The sequence below is a fragment of the Miniopterus schreibersii genome, assembly GCF_964146895.1.
Source record: "Miniopterus schreibersii genome assembly, chromosome: 13".
NCBI lineage: Eukaryota > Metazoa > Chordata > Mammalia > Chiroptera > Miniopteridae > Miniopterus > Miniopterus schreibersii.
The window spans coordinates 18,473,920-18,493,671 of NC_138113.1; the positions used below are offsets into that span (position 1 = coordinate 18,473,920).

A 19,752-nucleotide genomic window follows, 5' to 3' on the forward strand; every position below is an offset into this window, starting at 1 on the left:
ATGTGACATTTCTTTCGATTTCCACTCTCTTTCATACTAGTGGGAGAGGCTCATGTGATATGTAGAAATGTGCTTAATTAAATTTAGCCTGACTTCTCAAGAAAATGTATAAGTAGTATTTCTGAGATGATAAGGGGCACATTCTTTTTTTAGCACACAGATCTTCCATGCTGCTGCATGTCTTATTACCTTACTTGAAAATTTGGCTTTGTTTGTAAATCTACAAATTCCTACCCATTTAGAGCAGGACTAGAATAGCCTGGAACCCTATGGAGCTGAATGGCATTTTAGAGTGTGATTCTCATTGTCTCTAATAAAGATCATGATACCATCATTTGTATTTATTTTAGAGTACACACATTCGGGATTACTCTCCTGGGAATGGGACCCGTGTTCTGGTGTAAGCCTTCTGTTTCCTGAGCTGTGTGATGTTCAGCAAGTCGCTTAACCTTGGAGGTAAAATGAGGGGGCTGTTGCCTAAGATTTCATGACACTGTAGTTTAAGTATAAACAACTTGAATGTTTGATGATCTCTTTGAAAAAAAAATGCTAGTGGTCATAATAAATGCCAACTGCTGAGCCCTGAGTCATATTTTTAAAATAATGTAAGACAGAAAGAGAGGGCCAGGAGGTCCCTTCCTTTATATGAATTTTATATGGGATGTGTTTGCCTGAGGGAGCATACGCCCAGTGTTAGGAGTCTATAGATGCTACCAGAATCAGAGGACAGAGAGATAAAAGATAATGAAATTTTCTTAATTTGGAAAAAAAAAAAGCAAACCAGAAATGAGTTTTTAATTTTATTGCAAATAACTCACAGGACTGGAAATAATTAAACCGTCACACATTTCAACATTAATAAACATAATGTGAAAGCATCAGTCACAACATAGTAATTTACTAAGATTAAAAAGAGTATATTGTTTTTAAGAGCTCATTTTAAGGGTTGTAGTTGTTTTTTTTTTAATATATCTTTATTGATTTCGGAGAGAGGAAGAGAGAGGGAGAGAGAAACATCAATGATGAGAGAGTCATTGATCGGCTGCCTCCTGCACACCCCTGCCTGGAGATTGAGCCCGCAATCTCGGCATGTGCCCTGACCGGGAATCGAACCCCATCGTCTGGATCCTAGGTTGACGCTCAACCGCTGAGCCACGCCCGGCCAGGCTAGTTGTAGATTTTTACACCAGTTTTCTCATTTTCTCTCTTGTTCTTTGTTTCTTGGTTTGTCTTTTGTTCTGAAATGCTTTCAAAGGTTTACACAAGAAGTGTATGCTATCACCTCTGTGATGTGTTAAAATTGAAAGAAAATTTAACTTTAATAAAAAAATCATACTAAAATGTGGAGAACTCCATACTAGATACAGATTAGATATAATGTATAAAGATTATTTTTTATTTTTAAAATTCAAAATTTTAAGATACAGATTTTTTTATTGTAACAGAAACAAGAGCACTGTATTTACAATGGAATTTAAGTATTATGTGTATATTCATATATGTACATTTACATATAAATGCCTGTTTATAATACATGCTACATATTATGCATATATAATATACACACACCTATATATATTGGAATTCTTGTCTATTCTATAGAAAGAAAATGCTGTATTTAAAAATATTTAGCATTCAGTTAACTCTAAAAAAAATCACATTGTTTCTTGGCTTTTTGTTACTTCCTGTTGGCCTGGTGGCAATGATTCATTATAAGGTAATGTAATAATACGGTTTCCAGTATCACATGACAGATTTGAATGGATATATAAGAAATCTGAAACACTATTCTTAGTTTGAAAATGTAAAAGTCAACAGAAGCTTGTTTATTAGAGAATTTGGCATCACTAAAAAGTAAATGCTTTGATTTCATTTCAATAATAGTAAGACTCCAAAAGAATTGATCTTCAGTGAGGAAATGTGACTGTATTTTACTTATTATTTTATAGCTTATATGTAAAAACAAACCAAAAAAGCCCTCTTTTAAATCAGCTTGTTGACTCTTTTTTACAAATAGGTCACTTTCATTATATGTGCTGAAATGTTTTCTTAATATTAGGGTTATTTGATACTGGTACTCAGTTTTTAAGTTGGAAAAGCAAAGTCCCCAGGGATTAACTTTAGAGAGAAAAAGGCTGAACAGAAATACAAACACAAAAGAACAAATATTTTTGGGTTAATAACCCTGTAACAAGAGTGGCAGAATGAGACGAACAAACATTTTAATAAAGAAAGTCCCAACAAAGTTTAATCTACTAATTTAATGATAATTCATGGAAATTAATGGAATTCAAAAGTGAAGAAATTTCTACAATTATAGCATGAAAGGGTGAACAGAATTTTGTTAGAGAAGCTGCTGTTGTTTTTGAAATGAAGAGTTCAGAATCAAGCCTTAAATTAGGACAGTAACAATTGCCTGGTAAACAGAATCCAATATATGTAAATTACCCTTGCTATAGGTGGAAAATGTGTTTGATTTTTATTTCCACAACCCACTTCAAGAACCTCCACCAAAAAAGTGAGTTATATCTTTGGGCTCAACTTCCATTATCTGAATAACATTCCTGGGGCAGGTAAATAATCTCCATTTGGGGCTGGAAACATTTGCATTAGAAATTCACCTATTTCTAAATGTTGTATTTGATTTTTACATAATCTTTATCTTGTTCCATTGTAATTTGTTTTTCAATAAGTCGATGTTTCAATAATACTATGAAAGCATAAAATACAATCCTGAAGTTATGAACTTGCACTTGCACTTACACTTGCACTTGCCAAGGTTCAGGCATGAAAATGGGAAACCAAGCGGGGCCTACACAACTGTTCTCCCCAAAGGGTTAAGGGGCTTTCAGGTTTCTAAATAGATTTGCTTCAGAGGTATTCTAGAGATTCCTTTCTTTTTGCTTGGCTCATTTTCTTTTTGTTAAGATTCTATTTCCTTTCTCTTGCTCTTCACTCTGTTACTTAACATAGCCCCAAAATATGGGGTAGCTCACCCAAACCAGTGCTTTCAGCTAATATATTCATCATGAGATAACCGAAGACTTGGGGGCATATGTGTTACATATGTTCCTGTTAATTCTTTGCTTTCTAACCCACTTCGGATATAATAAGCTTTCACATTTGGCACCAGGTTTTCCGGCTACCATTCTGACGTGGAAACACCAGCCTGCCTCATTCTCTTTAAACCAACATTAAGCCACAATGTAGTCATAAAACAACAAGTCCTGTATTTACTTTTTGTTCTTGACCTGTATTTACTTTTTGTTCTTTTGGTTTAGTAATGAGGAGTCTTGGAAGGAAATGAACATCTTTTACTCTTTCAAGTATGATGCAATAGACTGAATGTTTGCGTCCACCCAAATCCATATGTTGAAACCTAATTCTCAGTCTTTAGAGGTGGGGCCTTTGGAAGGTGTGATTAGGTCATGAGGGTGGAACTGTCATGACTACATCATCACGGAGCCTTATAAAAGAGACTCCAGAGAGCTCTCTTGCCCCTTTGTCCATGTGAAGACACAGCAAGAAGACTGCCATCTGTGAACCAGGCAGTGGGCTCTCATCAGGCATTGAATGTGCTACCACCTTGATGTTGGACTTCCCAACCTCCAGAGCTGTGAGAAATAAATTTCTGTTGTTTGTAATCGGCCCATGCTATGGTATTCTGTTTTAGCAGCCTGAAAGGACTAAGACATATGGCGAATTTGTCTGAGTCTCTCTAGGGTGTAGTGAATCAGGGCAGTTCTTATTCCCTTCTTTTCCCCACTACCTATCCATTTCCTCACCTGGCAGAGAAGGATCTTTGCTGCTTGGATGTCATACACAGATGGATAGCTGCACCAGCTGACCCCACATCTCACCCACACTCCCAATCCCTTCATACCCTAAAGCCAGGATTTGCTCCTCACAATCTCCCCCACTCCTGAAGTTCTGTGTAATTCCATCTATATTTAAATGCTGGTTAGGAGTTATGTAATGGAGGGTGATTCGTCAGTGAACCTTGATGGATTTAGAATCTTTTGCAAATATTCAGTCAAGCCTTATTGACCACCTTCATTTTTTCATTTTCAAATGAAGAAAATGAAGTAGGTAATTAAAGATAAATTCCTTTTGTGGGACAACCCGGGAAGCCTGTGACACTGCCCATAGGAGACCAGGATCTGTCCACGAGGAAATTCAACGGAAATGCATATCTGTCCCGTTGTCTCTTTGATCCCCATTCCCCATAATTTTTATTTGCTTTGATAACTACTGTCTTCTACCTTCATATCAGATTAAATGAAATTAAAACCCTAATAAATGTTAAATAACTTAAGAGCAGGAATCACAAAGCAAATTAGAGTTCAATCCTATCTGTTTACATTTTTTTTCCTAACAATTCTTGTCTGCTGCCTTCCTGTTACATAACCTGGTTAACACAGAAAGGCAAGGATTGTGGCAGATTCTAGTCCTTTAGGTGCCATACACTTTCTTCATATTAATTCTATAAATCATTGCTGTCAAATCTGTTTAAGTCCTCGTGAGATTAGCAAATCCTGAAATGCTTTTATCGAGCACTACTGCATGCAATGCAGTGTATTAGGGTCTGTTTGGGGAAACTGAAAGAAAAAGTTATGGCCCCGATATATAGTATCTTATACTCTAGTTAGGAAACCAAATGCACAGAAAATGATCTTTAAAAATATGTATATGACAACATATTCCTTTCATCTCATCAGCAAGATGACACTGTTTTCCTTTCTAATGGTCTTAACCTTTTCCACAGCATTCCCATTACACCCAGAAACTCTCTTAATATGATTCCTCAAAGATAAGCTACATTTTGCTCTCAAAGTAGAGTCAGACAAGCATCTATTTCTCCCACGTTTCCTTGGCACATGTTTGCAGTCCATTTAGCAGCTTCATTGTGTCACACTCTTTCATGAAGTGGAATCCAGGTTTTTATGGGTAGACATCCTGGGCCATTTTGAGTTGTCTGGATTCCAGAGCCTAGTCTCATAGTGGGGACTCGAACGCATCTGTTCTCTGGCTGCTTCAGTGTGAGGGCCTCCAGAGAGCCTGAGGCTCTTTCCTCCTCCCATGGCTGCTTCCTCCCACTCCCCCAAGTGTGGATCGAGCCTGCCCAGGGTGAGGACATTCCACTGGACAGCAGTGTGGGGCATGGTTAGCTGCTCAAGTTGGGATTCTGCCTTTTGGGAAGTTCTTCCTTTCAGAGGCCAGAGAGGTAAGAGGGGTCAGTGGGCAGGAGACCTGGCCCACTCTCCCTCCTCCCACCCTTGGCCCACTTTTGACTCTTTACTCTCTGGTTGGTGAAGGGAGATAACCCTATTGGGTGCTTCAGTGTGGGGCTTCCTTAGTGCGTGGACTGATGTCGGGTGGCAGCCAAGATGGTGCTACACTTGGTAGGGGACACACACTCCAAGCTTGTTGCTGCTTCTCTCCGGCTGGTGTGTCTTTCCTTTTGAAAATGTGAAACAAAATCAGTTGTCTTTGATAGGTTGGTCAGTTCTTACCTGGAATATTATGTTGAATTCTTGACATATCAGAATGTCAAGGCTCATGAGCGATATAGCTGCCATAGCCTCTGAACTTGGTAAATATTTTCAGGCAAGGTCCAATGCCTTTTGTTTGGTCTTTTTAGGATTTATTTTAATTTTTTATTTATTGATTGATTTTAGAGAGAGAGGAAGGAGACAGAGAGAAACACTGTTTTGTTGTTCCACTTATTTATGCATTCATTGGTTGCTTCTTGTATGTGCCCTGACTGGGGATTGAACCCATAACCTTGGTATATATGGGTGACGCTTTAACCAACTGAGCTAACTGGGCCAGGCCATTTCTTGGATTTAACTGAGGCCCATCTCTGAGTTACAAGAATATCACTGGGGTTCTAAAAATCTTGACAAAGAAAAAGGAATCTTCATCGAGGTTATTGTGATAAAGGGCAAGGCCAAAAACGAAGCTCGGGGTGGTGCTACTGCCCACACTCCAAGGCGAAACAGAGCCGCCATGGCGGGAGGTCAAGGCACACTGTCCTTCAAATGTGGAAGCCTCAGAACAGAGGAGAGAAGGCTGGTCTGGATGCCCAACCTGTTTTGGTGAACTGTTAGTAGTTCCTAGTGATCAATCAACACATTTCTAATGCTTCCCAATGACCTTTTATGTGATTTTTGCAGAGTTTTCTGAAGAGAAAATGTAGTCATCAATCTTTAGTTCCCAGAATCTATCCTTTTGAGAATCAGAACATTAGCCAAGGCCCTCGTCAGTTCTTACCTGGATTACTGTATTGGTATCTTACAGCTGGTCTCCCTGATTCCAATCTCTCCCACCTCCAATCCATGAGTCACAGAGCTTTCAGAGAGAGCTAGCTGAAATTCACACACCTTATTTCATTTTTGACTTAAAGTGGTTCCTCATTATTGTTAATAACATTGAAATCCTTTTTGTGTGTGTGTCATTCAGTACCTTTCATGATTTGATCTTTGCTTAAATTGCTACTCTATTTTCCTGCCCCTACACTGAGGTATAGCCATATCAAACTACTTACTAGCTCTTTACCAAAATAACCATGTTCTCATGTCACTTCTCTGACTTTTTATGTGGGGGTTCCTACTTGCTTCTTCCCTGAACTAATTCCTATTCATCCTTTAGAAATTAGTTTAAACCGCACCTCCTTCAGGAAGCCTCCCTTGATTTCCCTAGTCAGGATTAAGTGCTCTTACCTGATCATGTAACACATTGTATATGCCTCTATTACAGTAGTTAGCCTCTAACTCCTTCTGTCTTCCCTACAAAACCTTGAGTTTTTTTGAGGGCTGGGACTATATCCTCTAGTGCTTAGTAGTGCCCTGTACATAATAGCTTCAGAAAGGTTTATGGAATGGCTGCATTTGCACTTTTCACGTTCTGGCTTTACTCTAGCTTCCCATGATTTCTTGCAGATTACAAAGAGCCCATGTCAATTTTTACATCATATTTATTTTCCATCTCCATGTCCTCTTTTAGGGACTGGGGGAAACAATTGGCTTATACGTATGTCTAGAGACATTTCTACCTTATTTATCAGACTTGTGAAAAATCTCTAATGAAAATTTTTTATTACCCATGGTTTAATCTAAGTGCTCAGATCTTGCTGTGATTTAAGACATCAAATTGTGGTCTTTTAATCTAGAAAGAACTTGATAATGATCAGATTCAGTATTTCACCTTACAGACAAGACCTGGAAGATTCAGAGAGAGCTTAAGTGAACACTGTAAAATCAGCCTACTGGTTGGTGGCAGAGTTAGCCCTAGGAGCTAGGTCTCCATCCTTAAGCACGGCCACTCTTCAGATCTTCATCCTGCTTTGATGTCAGAGACCCAGTAAGGATTTGACTTTGGTTGCTTTATTTACCAAGCTGAGGTTTTAATTTTGCCCCTGGAACTAACAATTTAGTTATTAACAAATGCATTAACATTAAGCTTTTTCATTTGGAGGCCTGCAAAACTGTGAACCTCTTCCTTAAAAATTCTGAGGGGACTTGAAGAGAAAAAAAGCATAAATAAGAGTTGAACAGACTGTCAATGCTTGTTGGTCTCTTAGGAGCTCTTTCATTCTATTACAAATTGGTTTGCAGCAGAGGAATTAATAAACATTAGCACTTCTCTTTGTAGTATCATGGCATTCGCTTTGTCATCTTGAAGAATGTTCTACGAGGGGGGGTGGGAAAGTTACACTGTAAATACTATTGTCCCCAGAAGCAAATACGTTTTTTTACTACTAGAACTAGAAAATATATGTGGTTTGCTAATTTTTTCTTACTTTACAATTTTTGTTTGACTATTAGATTTGTTTAATAACACTGTGGACTAATTATAAAGATTAGCACATTTTTCATTTTATGATAGAGTATTTCAAACGCAGAAAACTACAGAGAATAATATAACGAAACATTATGTACTTACCACCCAACTCGGTCACATAATTAAATTTATCATATTTACTCCAGATCCCTCGCTCTTCCTCTGTCTCTCTTTCCCTCCCCACTTTTCTCTTCTCTCCTTTCCTCTGAAATTAAAATCTTACATATCTAGCTAAAATCCCTGTAATGTACATGTCTCTTTCCTTTCCTGCTATCCACAGAGGTAACACCTGACCTAGATTTAGAGTTTTAAATTGTGTGTGTGTGTGTTTTAATATATCTTTATTGATTTCAGAGAGAGGAAGGGAGAGGGAGAAAGAGAGAGAAAAACATCAGTGATGAGAGAGCCATTGATTGGCTGCCTCCTGCACAGCCCACCCTGGGGCCCGAGCCCTGGCCGCGATCTCCTGAATCATAGATCATGTGTTTTTATACTTATCTATGTATCCATAAACAACACATAGTGCTCATTTGCCTGTTTTCCATCTGTATTAATGATACATTCTATACTTTCTTCTCAAGTTCTCACTTGACATGTGTTGATAAACATCTTCTGGTTCATTTAAACTGCTGTATGCTATTCTGTTGTGTAATCAGGCCAATTTTTATCCATTCTCTTGCTGATGGATCTTTAAATTGTTTCCATTATTTTTCTCTTACAAACGATGCAAGGATAAACATTCTTGTACATGTCTCCTTGTGAGAGTTGTTTATCTAGGTGTGGCATCACTGCGTTGCATCATAAGTATTTTGGACAGAATTTTCATGTTGATAGTGAAACAATCTGATTGGTTACTTGGGAAGAAATGAAGTCAAGATAAGACTTCTGGAAGAAACGGAATGTGGGGGGCAGGAAGTAAAACAGTATGGCATAGGAGGTGAATTAGCCATACAATCCTATGTGTTTTTCTAAAAAATCATTCATCTTTTGACAAAAAAGTAGATTGAACACACAAGTAAATTTAATAACCACTGAAAGCCACAGGTTTTCATCTACAGTTAAGATACTACCCTTTGTGTCATTGCTACTATGAAGCTTTCTAGAATTTTTCTTTTTATTCTGTGAAAATTGACTACTTGCTCCTTTCAGCCTCCTTTCTATCTACTTCTATGTGATATATGGCACATTGTATTTGCTATGGTTTGTTTACATGTCCCTCTTGATCGGCTGCGTGTTGTGTGAAGGTGGAGTTCACGTCTTATTTGCATCTCCAGGGCGTGGTGCACAGAATTACCGGTAGTTACACTCTGAGGAATGAATGGAAGTTCCCACTCATGGATGACCCTTTGGACTTAGAGTGGTTTTCAGATGACTAGTTACTTTAGTGAGAATTAGCTTAAAGTATGGAAAAGGTTTTATCTTTTTTGTCTTCAATTGGACCTACAAAAAGAAGTTTCGTATAAAAGCTGATAAAAATGACTAAGAAAGCAGAAAAATCACTTGGAATTTGACTGTAAACGCTTGCAATGGCTGATTAGTATGAACCAGTAGACGCTTAATGTTAGAAAAACTTTAACTTTACAAATTGCCAATAAATCACCTGTATAATCCCTTCTATACTCATTTAGGGGATTTAATTCTTAACCAAACATTAGGAGTTTCAAAACCCTTTATTCTTATAATCTGGGATACTGGGATTTTGTCTCATTAGGATTGCTGATTAAATAAAACAATTCTTCTAATGTGCTTAGCACAATGTTTGGCAAATAGTAAGTACTGAATAAACATTAGCTTTATGATTGTTAGCTGATTCCACACTTAGATTCCTCTCATTTATATCATGTGTTTCTTGGTATATATTTGAGGGAGTTCCTGCCTATGTGTTTGGAGTAGTGCATTAGTAACGCTGCTAGCTCAGGAAAAGGAAGGCATCTAAAAATTCAGACCTTAATTTAAGAGAGCTTACAATTTTTTCAGTAAAGTTTTAATGAGGAAAAAAACAACAACTATACCTGTGTCCTCACTAATGCAGCAACACACACACACACACACACACACACACACCCTGCAAAGACATAAATATAGGCAAGGAAGACAATAAATTGGTATTTGCTAAAAACATACAATCTTCACAGACAATCTAAGAGAGTCTTATAGACAAAACTAATTAGAGAGTGTGGTGAGGTTGCTGAATATAAGATTAACATACAAAAATTAAAGCATATGAGCAATAACAAATTAGAAAATGTAAAAAAATAGATGTCTCAGAAGGAAGGATAATTTAAAATAGCTTAGACAAAACAGGTGATAGTTTGGCATTAGCTCAGACTAATGGAGCAGAACAGAGATCTCAGAAATACATGCAAGCATATGTGACCCTTAAGTGAAAGAGGAGATAGTAGTGGGAATACTAGTGGGGAAAAGTTGAACTTTTAAAAAAGGTGTTAAGGTAAAAGACTTTCCATATGGAAAAAAAGAAATTAGTGCATAGAGGGGATAAATGGTGATGGTAAAAATAAGATGAAATAAATTAGCTTCCCTACATAAAGTTAAAGTCCAGTTCGATTATTAAAGACTTAAATATAGTAAAATAAAACTTAAAAAAATAAATAAAAATTCAGACCTTAAAATTAAGCAAATAATGGAAAACTCTTGAATATTTTGTGGTTAAGTGAAAAATAAGGGGATTATAATTATATATATTTTTCAGAATGTAGAAAAGTCATTAGAACATTATAAGAATGCTTACTCCTATCATATGAATTGCTTATTATGAGTAATATGTCACACGCATTAAAGGTGATGGCTAATTTCATTTCCCCAAAACACTTTTTTGACAGTAAATCTGAGGCAGCTATTGTTTACCAAAGTACGTATAAACCAGTGAGGTCCAACATAACTAGCATGCGTTTACATTTTGACTCACAGTGCTCATCAGGCTTTAATCAGAGGGGAACAAGTAATATTACTCGGACTTTATTGTTTAATATTCCATTCATCTGTTTTCCAAGTTTGTTTCAGCCTGTGGGAAGGTTCCTTTCTGATTACAGCAGTAGTCCTGATTTCTGTAGTTTATCTTCATTTGACATTTTGAGATGGCTATGAAAAGCCTATGACAAGCTCCTTATTTTCCAAGTCTAAGCATTTAAGCCTCATTGAGTTGGATTCATCCTAAATACATTTCAGAATCACATCAGCACTTTCAGATCAGCAAGCTACTTCTTAATAAATTACTGTCTTGATGTTAGATGCTATTTTAAATACATGAAAGAGCAGTTTCCAAATGTGTGTAACTACTTCCAGGGAATAGTAAACTGCAGCATTTAATTAAATGAAGGTCCTAAATTTTTATTATGCTGTCACTGGATATTTGAATAACCAGTTTTATATGAGTTCTGTTTGTACAAAAGTAATTTTCTAAATCCAGTTGTCCCTAGTTCAAAATATAGTTGTGTTTCCTGGGAAAAACTGGAAATAGAATGGCCACGTTTCCGTACCTAAACAAATTAGAGGGTGGGAGCAGTAAACTGAACCCACAGGCAGAAGGTGAAAAGGCTTCGAACCCTGTTTTTTTCCTTTTCTGAACTGATCAGATACTTTACCCAACTAATTTTAGTCTAGTCAATTCTTCATTCTAGAATTTTTTCCACTCAAGTAAACAATATTGATACATATGATTTGGGTGAAAAAAAATCCCTCTAAGAAACATCTGGTAATACCTTGAATAAGCTTCCTCGTTTAGGTCACAGAAATTTAGTCAAAGAAAAACCAGTCGAAGATAATAGCAGCTCTGGCCATTGTGGCTCGGTTGGTTGGGCATCACCCCATGCACCGAAAGGCTGCCATTCCAGTCCCCAGTTAGGGCACAAACAAGAACCAACCAATGCATGCATAAATAAGTGGAAGAACAAATCGATGCCTCTCCGCCCCTCCCAAATCTATAAATACCAAAAAGAAATTTAAATCCCAGCCCATCTGGTGGTAGTACCTGAGAACTCCTATTCTTTCCTTGACAAAGCACAGTTGATGCAGAGTGGAATCACTTTATGATCCTTTTGATAGTTGCTTTTTCAGAAAAGCTGTAAGACATGGATTCAATGGTGATTAAAAATATATCCAATAAGAATGCAATTGCATTTTCCTTAATAGTTTCTTCTTCTGTCATCTGGTTTTCTCTGTCCCAACTTGAGATATTTGCAGAATTATACCATTAACCCTCTAACTTTTCCTTTCTCCTCACTCCCCTCCACACCATTAACATAAAACAATTTCTTTTCAAATTATGTAACCAAGTTTATAACCCACATCGATAATTATCACATAGAAAAATTTATTAACCTAAATGAGGACCACATTTTTGCCAAGATTCACCAGTTGTGAAGTTAGTTGCCAGTAAAACAGATTGCTTAATGGTTTGGTGACATCAATGCTGCATTACCCAGAGCATGAATTACAATTACTGCCAATACAATTGGCCAGTCTACCCAGCTGTCCACTGAAGTTTCCAATGACTTAGGAAAACTCAGCCAGAACAGACCCCCCCAAATCTGCATTGTGACTCTAGTTGGACTACAAATGCTGTGAACAGATCCAACAGAGGTTCAAGTGGCAACCTGAACAGGGATTCACAAAGAAGGCTCAGGCACACAGTGGCTACAAATACTACACTAGCTACCACATGTGGACTGGTTTCTAAGTGCCAGACACCTGTGCTAAGAGATTGCAACATACATTAATTCATTTACTCTTCTTAGGTTACATAGTCATTAACAACATGGACACAGACCCAAGCTCTGGGTCCTTGGGCAACGAGTGGAAACTGTGTTTCAGTTTCTACATCTATAAAATGGAAATAATACTGCTTCACAGAGTTGAAGTGAGAAATTGAGTTAGTTAAATTATACACAAAGCCTTTAGAACAGTACTAAAGGCTTGAGTGCTGTCTCAGGATAGAGACAGCACTCAGTATACTCACTATATGTTGGCTGATTGTATTAATTCTTCTAATGACCCCACGAGGTGGGTACAGTTATGATCGTCATCTACAGTTTAGGAAATTGTAGCTTTGAAGTGACATATGGCAGGGCCGGGCTTTGAAAACAGATGTGATTGACATAAAGACCTGTGCTCCTTATCACTGCGCTGTTCGGCCTCTCAGGACAAGATACATAGAGTGGGAACCTGTGTTACCAAAAGAACCTGTGTTGTCAGCTGCAAGGCCTTTTGCTGCTGTATGATACCTGTTCCTCCACCCCCTACTCCCAGATGACTTCCTTGGGGGTGAATTCTTGCTGCAGGGCAGGGCAAGAATTCTGGGGCATCCTCCATCCAATTAGAAATGTGAATGATGCAGACCATCTTAGTGAAGTCCTACCTGCAGCCAGGTGACTCCTGTGGTGGTGACAAAAGTGTACAAAAGAAGAATAGGATGGAGGGAGCCTTCCTGTCTCTCATAACAGTCATATCCGCTGGTTCAAATTAGCTACAGAAATCCATATCCACTTAGAGCCTCAAAGAAAACTACATAGCCGATCTTATATGTTGGATGATAATTAGAATTATTGAGCTTCCACTGTATATCTTCTCAAAAATCTTATGAATTAGGTGTAATTATCCCATTTAAGAAATGAAGAAATTGCCCGGCCGGGCGTGGCTCAGTGGTTGAGCATCGACCTAGGATCCAGGCGATCGGGGTTCGATTCCCAGTCAGGGCACATGCCCGGGTTGTGGGCTCGATCAATGACTCTCTCATCATTGATGTTTCTATCTCTCTCTGAAATCAATAAAGATATATTAAAAAAAAAAAAAGAAATGAAGAAATTAAGGCTCAGAGGAATTAGGTGGACTACCCAAGGATATTCTACAGCTTGTAAATGGACAATCAGGATTAAAACATTGGTCTATATCTTAATCCAAAACCCATGTCATCGTCCTCCCCCCCCACTCTTCAGGGACTGGGGATATTACAAAATCATTATTTCTTCAGGTCTTTTTTTCCCCTGTTATCTTTTGATCATCTCATTTTTTTGTTACTAATTTTATCCAAGAGCAAGAACATGGAATTCTTGGAGTAATAGGTGAAATTAAATGTTCTAATTTAAGAGATGGCATAACTGGATTGTCTGTGGATTAGTTATCCATACTGTCTCTTTCTTCCTCTTACGACCTTGTATATTTGACATCTCATTAGTAGAATCTTTTTAGGGGATCTTGAACACAGTCGTGTGAAAGTGCTAGTTAAAATTGTTATAGGCAGACATTTGTGTTCTCATAGCTTTGCAATAGAAGGAAGTAACTTTTGGGCTCATGAAAATGTGCACTGCAAAGCTTCTCTTAAAATTCCCTGGGATGATCAACACGTGTTCTGAAAATCTTTCCTACGTAGGGCACACCGTGAAGTCCAGCATCACGTGCTTCACATCCTAGCTCGCGTACATGTGGTAGCAGAAAGGGCAGGCACCGTGACAGTGTTGAAACAGAAGCGGTGACTTCATTTCTTCATGTGGAAATGGTTTGACTTTCCTCTACTAGCAAGGATGGCTGATAACTGTGTTGCTTTTATTTCCAGAAATATGTATTATATATATTTACATACATATGGCATAGGTAGCACATTTAAACTTTGAGAGCACTGATTCCCATAAAGAATCTAATTCAGGCATAAATCTCATAACCACCAATCTCTGCCAGCCCTCTCTAGGGAGCACCCCCACCTCAAATTCCATAAACAAATACTCTGTAATAGCAAATACTCTGTAATAGTTTATCTACAGGAAACACTGCTGAGTTGTAGGAGTAGTATTTAATTTTTTCACTCAAGTTATAAAATGCTTTCATACTCTGAAAACAAAAAGAAAAAAAAATCTGGAAGACTTTATCTCACCCATAAAAAGTGATCTTAAGATGAAGGCTCCTCCTGAAGGAAAAGCAAGCTGGTGGATTCAGTATCCAGCTCTCACTTCGATTAAACAGAGTTGTCATTTTCGATCCCAGCTTTCCCTGGAGAGAGTGATTCCATTGGGGGAAGCAATAGGCAGAGGAAGTTATTGCAAGAAAGTTTTTGTGTGAAATTGTGATTCTTGCCAGAGATGTCATATGTTTTAGTTAACTTTCTTCCCGGGAACAGGAATATTTCCCAAGCCCCAGATATATACAACTGGAATGCTATTCAGAAGTCAGCAGCGTGGGGCTGAGCAGACAGGCTGAATTTTACACACTCCATTTGTTTCTGGAGATGAAGCTTCTATTCTGTTTTCCTGAAGGTGAAAGTCCAATTCACTTTGAAAATTATAAAGCCTTACTCCTTTGGAAGAACACGATTATGATTTCTGTCACTGCTATTACTATTTATACCGCAGTAAATTTACCTAATGAAGGCGATAGTCTCCACTGGATTGCTTCCAGAGCTCCCTAAGGAACAAAACCGCACAGCTGACGAAGATTGGACATTCTGTTCTGCCATTTCCTTCCCAGCCCTGCAGTGTGGTAAGCCACCCACCACAATGCTGTGGATTGGCACCTCTGCACATACACAGTGCAATAGTAACTAATGTTCCCCATGTTGACTCTCAGGAACTACAATACCATAAAGTACTCCTCAGAATTATCAAGGAGAAATAAAATTATGCTCAGTACAGTTTGAGAGCAACTTTGCCAGTGCTTTAGAGCACCTCTGCGGGTATGTGCTGAAGTTGGCTCCTTCCAGCGTGTGAGAGGTGATTGTTAAATACTGAGGAACAGTGCCAGTCAGATGTTAAACCTTCGAAACTGGGCCACAGTGGGAGTATTGGTATCACAAGAATTGGCATCTGCTGAAAATCAGGGCTTTTTAATCCCCACACCCCCACCCAGAGAACTGAGTTATCAGCGTGCTGTTATCTCTGCTCTGGGAACTGCACAAGCTAATAAACACTCATTGGCGAGGACTCACACTGGACAACAGGTGACCGAATCTTGCACAGGGTGAAAAGACACTTGTACCTGTATTAGTTTCCTGTGGCTGCAGTACCACACATTTGAAACAACTGAAATTTACTCTCTCACAGTCCTGGAGGCCAGAAGTCCAAACTCTTATCAGTAGGCCGAATTCAAGGTGTTCACTGGACTGTGCTTCCTCCAGAGGCTCCAGGAGAGATTCTGTTCCTTGCATCTTCCAGCTTCTGGAGGCTGCTGGCATTCCTTGGTTTATAGCTGCGTCACTTCAGTCTTCAAGGCCAGCCATCTTCAAGTTTCTCTTGGCTCTATCTTCACATTGCCCCCTCCTCTCCTCTCTCCCTCCCCTCCTCGAAATCTTCCTCTCCCTTAAGAGGAAATGTAATTGCATTTACGTTCCACCCAGAAAATCCAGGATAATCTCCTCCATCTCAAGATCTTTAACTTAATCTCATCTGCAAAATCTCTTTTTTCAAATAAGGTAACATTGACCAGTCCCAGAGATTAGGACCTGGTATCTTTGGAAGGGCCATTTCAGCCTAGCACAGTATCCACCTCTGTAGCCCCTCAGATACACGGACACGCTGCGCTTGTGGAGCATCCTTAACAAACTAGTCCGAATGATAAAGAGCAAAATCCTAATAGCAGCAGCTTTTATTTTTCTTTTCTCTAACCCTCATCCAAGGATATTTTTTCATTGCTTTTAGAGAGAGGAAGGGAAAGAGAGAGAGAGAGAAACATGAATTGGCCGCCTCCTATACACACTGACCGGGGATGGAACCCAAACCCTGGGTATGTGCCTTGACCAGGAATCAAACCTATGACCCTTCAGCGCATGGGATCAACCAATTGAGCCACTTTGGCCCGGGCAGCATCTCTTCTTTACTGAGTACTTTCTGTGTATCAGGCAGAGTGCTCAGCATATAGATCTCTTCATCTCATTATCATTCCTTCCCCAGTCAGGATATGTATGCTCAAATTCACTTTTTGGAGCACCAGAATCTACGTTGATTCATCTTGATTACGTGCCCTGCTTCCCTCCAACCTCCATCTGAAAGCCATTCTCTGGGGCTGTTCATAAGTTGTCCCAGGGGGCTCCCATAGTATGTGGACTATTTTTCCTATTCTAGTCCCATAGTTTCCAGCCCTGTCCCTTGGCTACTCTTAGTGAGCTTATCTTCAACATCAATACAGGTCTTGATTAAAGGGACTATGGAGAGAATATATCTATTGGCTGGAAATGACCTCTCTGGTGTGCAGGTTTCTGGCCAAGTGAATGGAAGGCTCTGGGCCAAGGTCAGTTCCTGGATGAAACCGTAACTGGCAACAGCATCTCTCAAGAGGTAGTTTGGAGAGGGCCATGAACCATGGCTGTGGGTGATAAGCCTGTAATTCTCTATCCTGTTGTCTGTGGATAGGAGTTCTCTCCTGACCTGCCTGCCCAGCTCCCTGTTTCATTCCTACTACTTGTACCAGAGGAGGGGAGGGAGACAGAAGCAGTGTTTGGTGATTGCCCACTCTGTGTCAGGCTCTGTGCTGGGAGCTTTACTTATCAGGCTAAGGATGGTATAAAATCCAAGGACATTTTTTTGTGTTTTTCTTTATAGCTGCAATTAATAAACTGGCAGAACTGTTTTAGAGATGTGATATAATAAGTCGATTGGGTTTGGGTAGCACATTTATTTTTCTGTTAAAATGCAATTTTCAGTTGTGAATAAAAGCTGGTTGAATCTGGCTTATTCTAATAGCCAGTGTTTTATGAAGAAATTTAGGTCAGGTTTGTTTAGGTTTAGAAATGCTCCATAGGTCCTGTGTGATTTTGTATAATAGCAGAAAACGGATTCCTAGAAATTGGACAAAGTCAACAGTAGAGGTCAAGAGCAGAGCTGAGGAAGGTGGCTTCAGCTCCACTGTTCTGGCTGAAAGTTTTCTAATCTCTTGAAGTCTCAGCTTCTTTATCTGTAAAATGATGATAATAATTCCTATCTTCCAGGGTTTATAGAAGGATTGAATTGAAAGTGAATTAAAGCATATTCAAATACCTAGTATATAGTAACTACTCAATAAGTGATAGCCATCATTGTCAATATTAGTAGTTCCAAATGACCAAATGCACTAACAGTTAGCTTCAGACAAAACACCATCTTGCTCCAATGTCTTGAAAAATTCAAGTAATGACTCCTATTCTTCCCTTTCCACTTCTGAGGTGCAATAGCAATAAAGATACGACCTCTGGGAAGGATTTTCTCACCTTGCCAGGTCCCTGCCCTTTCTCTCCTGCAGAGCCCATGAGAGAACACCACAGAGTAACCGTCACTCAGAACAACCTTTGCTTTGTTTACATGCTTATCTCTACACCTCAGACCTTTAGCTGCTTAAATCTTTGCTCATTAGCGTAATTCCTGGAACATGGAAGGGGTACTAAACCTTCTCATTGAATTGAATTTGAATAAAGTTTCAGCTTTTTGAAATGGAAACAAAAAAGAACAGATTGAATATTGTAATCCAATCTCCTCTCATGGGAAAGGAGATCGATGCCATTTGCTATGCTTTTTTACATTCCTTCCTAAACCTTGTTTACTTTGAGTTTTTGGCTCTTGGGACAAAGACAGACAATGTTCAACCTTTCTGATTTTAGACCCCCTTCGAAAGACTAATTACTGGCATACTGGCTTTTGGTTTTATTTCCTCATTTTGTGACTCAGACTAGGGGGAATTTGGGGTTAATTTATTGAGGAGTAACTTTAGCCAGCTATCAACACTATAAACTAATATTTGAGAGCATTGAGCTAATTCCCTTATATGTATAATCTTATTTAATCCTTTCCACAGCTTCATGAACTAGACATTATTATTATGTCTACTTTACAGCTAAAGAAACTGAGGCACAGAGAGTAACTAGATCAGGGTCATGGTAGGGCTAGGATTGAACCTGGGTCTACAAGACTTTAAAATCTGACTTTTGAACACCATGCTGTACTGCTTCTAGACTCAACTGTTTTCTTAAGATGAATTAGAGAAATGATTCTAAGAGAGAGAAGTTAATTCAGTTCTTTACTAAATGCTAATTGAGCACTGTTTTAGCTTAGGCTGCCATATCAAAATACCATCACTGGGTGGCTTAAACAACAGACATTTATTTCTCAGAGTTATGGAGGTGCGAAGTCCAAGATCAAGGTGCCAGCAGATCTGGTTCCTGGAGAGGACCCACTTCCTTGCCTTTCCTTAGTGAATGCATGTGGAAAGAGAGATCTTTCTCTGTCTTCCTCTTCTTATAAGGGCACTAATCCCAAAATTAGGGCCCCACCCTCCTGACCTCACTAAACCTAATTACCTCCCAAAGGCCCTGTTTCCAAAGTACTCTCACATTGGAGATTAGGGCTTCAATATATGAATTTGCAGGAGAACTACAACATTCAGCCCATAACAAGTACTAACTAGTATCTCTGGAATGTGCTAGACTAAACTCAGGGTGGGGGTGGGGGTAGAGGTTGGGTGGGGGGTGGGGTTGGGGGAAGGAGAAGAGAGAAAGAAAACAGCACAGCAGGGCCTGGGCTAGGGATGAGGCAAACAGGGGACCTAGAGCACAGCATTCAAGGAGTCACCCACCCTCAGGCATCCACCCTACACTTGAATGACCCTATAACTCCATGAACCTGTGTGCCTTGCTTATGTCACCCCATGTCCTTTGCTCTTGGAGAACTCGGTGTCTAGCAAGGGCTGGTATCAGTATGGGTCAGATCAGGAGAGAGAAAGTACACAGTGATTTAAGCAGGGAAATTTTAACACAAAGAATTATTAACTAGCAGTCTATTGTTTAGAAATCCATGAAGGCATAAAAGGAGAAACTATGACAAGTGAAGCCAAGGAGTTCTGACCTTCAGGATAAGAGTGAGGACTTTGTTTTTCCCTTTGGGCTGTGGCTGAGTGAGCATGACTTGCCCTATTTATTAGGCAACATGAGACTCTGCAGCATTT

General features: G+C 39.0%; 1 long non-coding RNA gene across 2 annotated transcripts in view; it reads left to right on the forward strand.

Moving 5' to 3' along the window:
• The window catches only part of LOC308566701, a 115,293-nt gene that overhangs the window by 17,594 nt on the left and 77,947 nt on the right, over positions 1–19,752 (forward strand). For both annotated transcript variants that reach the window (XR_014000219.1, XR_014000220.1), the window contains exon 3: positions 351–456. This is a non-coding gene — a long non-coding RNA (uncharacterized lncRNA). The remainder of the gene's footprint in view (positions 1–350; positions 457–19,752) is intronic.